At 47.1% G+C, this 2117-nt stretch overlaps 1 pseudogene; it reads left to right on the top strand.

Moving 5' to 3' along the window:
• Window positions 1-560: 560 nt before the first annotated feature.
• LOC101085963 lies at window positions 561-1683 on the top strand (annotated as a pseudogene).
• Window positions 1684-2117: the final 434 nt, after the last annotated feature.

The raw sequence follows: 2117 nt of genomic DNA, 5'->3' as shown, positions 1-2117 counted from the left end.
AACCACCAGAGGGCACTGTCTACCAGCAAGTACTGCATACACAGACACCAGGACCCAAAAGAATTACTGAAGTTTACAGACACAGCCATGCCGTGTTCAGATCATTCAAACACTTGTACTTTTGATGACGGTAAACAACTTGTAATGTCTCACTTAGAAAAATTACAACCGTTATCATCTTGCTGGATAATTTTGTGACCTTTGCAACAACTTGGCTGGGAGCTTTTAAAGAACATCCTTGCCCTGCTGTCATTCTGTACCCCAGGGAGGGTATCTGTAGGATCAATTCCACCCCCCCCCCAAAAAAAAAACAATATCCTTTCCAGGAATAGATGCATGTCCTTCATTTCCATAGACAGGTCCTACTGGCTCTGAGGTGGCTACAAGGCCGGGTCGCAGTGAGTGTAAGTTCTGCCCCAGTCCTAGGTGGCCTTGGGCATCTTGGTGCTGAACTGGGGAAATCTGTGGTCTATCAAGAGACCAATGGAGAAACAAGACTTGAAATAAAAGAATCTATTCATGGCCAAGATATTTTCATTATACAGACAAGAACCAGAGATGTGAATACAGCTGTGATGGAGTTACTGAGCATGGCTTAGGCACTGAAGACAGCCCGTGCCAGGAACATTACTAGAGTCATCCCTTATTTCCCCTACAGCAAGCAGAGCAAGATGAGGAAGAGGGGTTCATTCCACTGTGTGTAAATTCTTGGCGAACATTCTGGCAAAAGTAGGTTTAACTCACATGATCACCAAAGATCTTCATCAAAAGTAAATACAAGGCGTTTGCAGCTTTCCCATGTACAACCTTAGAGCCTCACCCTTTGTGTGCAGTATAACCAGGAAGAAATTCCGAATTATAGGAATGCAGTCATTGTAGCAAAGTCTCCTGATGCTCACCAGCCATATGCTGAGAGACTCCATTTGGGGTTAGCTATAATCCACACAGAAGCCCAGGGTACAGAGCAGGACATGGATGAAGGTCGTCATTCTCCCCCAGTAGTCAAAAATGCTACTGTCCACCCAGGTCTGGAGTTGCCGCTGATGATGGCCAAAGACAAGCCGCCGATAACTGTAGTCAGAGATGATGGTGGGCACACTGCATGGTGGATGACATTATGGATGATGCAGGAAGATGTGTTGCTTCTGCGGAGACACTGAAAGAGAGAAGGTTTACAAGATCTATGTCATGGCCACTGAAGGCATCTTGTCTGCAGAGGACCCTGCCTGAGTGAGGAGTCCTCCACTGATGAGGTGGTGGTGACGAATACTGTCCCTCATGGCATGCAGAAGCCGCAGTGTCCCAAGATAGAGACTGCGGATATCAGTCTGATTCTTTCTGAAGCAATTCGGAGAATCCACAATGGGGAGTCCATGGCCTACCTTTTCCCGAAACATCACTGCGGAGGACTAGGTGCCACAGTTGCCTGGACTGTGGAGCTCCCGAGGAAAACGTGTGGAAAGCGGTGCCATCAACTTGCATACAAAGTGTTTCCTTTCAGGGGAGGACTACAAACAGCCTGGAGTCAGATGGTCTCTCTTGCCAGGTTTGGTAGGTAGGAGGCATTAAGATGGTCAAGGGGAAGACAGAGTTCATGGATAAATGGCCTGAAATGTCTGTCCCTTAAACAAAAGTTACAGACACTTTCCTGAAAAGAATCTCCAAATCTTATTAATATGGAAAAGGGGCAAAAGGCAGATAAGGTCTTAACTCCGTAATTGGCAGTCGTTTCCACCGCAGAGACATGCGTGCGTCGATGTGGATCTTGATTAGGGAAGCTGAGTGCCCTGGCACTGTTGCCAGTCTAGTTGTCCTCTCCCCGGTTAACCTCACACGAGTCTTTTGTGGAAAACCCTAATAGTCTGTGAGAAGCTGCTATGTCCACAGCCAGTGAACAACGAAGCATGTGTGGCACGACCCCTAGCAAGGAGGTCCGACAGTAGCATCCTTTCTCTCTCAATACCTGTGTTGCTCTTCAATGGAAAAGAAAAGAATCTGTGGTCTTCCTAGTCTGTTCACTACACTGCAGAGCTGTCCACTCTCCCGCCTTCATGGTGACTGACTTCTGTCCAGACTGTGCAGAAAACAATGCCTACAAAATAAAAGGTGTTCCAGGT

This window comes from Felis catus, chromosome C2 (genome assembly GCF_018350175.1).
Source record: "Felis catus isolate Fca126 chromosome C2, F.catus_Fca126_mat1.0, whole genome shotgun sequence".
Lineage (NCBI taxonomy): Eukaryota > Metazoa > Chordata > Mammalia > Carnivora > Felidae > Felis > Felis catus.
The sequence above is the reverse complement of the archived record's forward strand: the minus strand, read 5'-3'. Positions and strand labels throughout refer to the sequence as shown.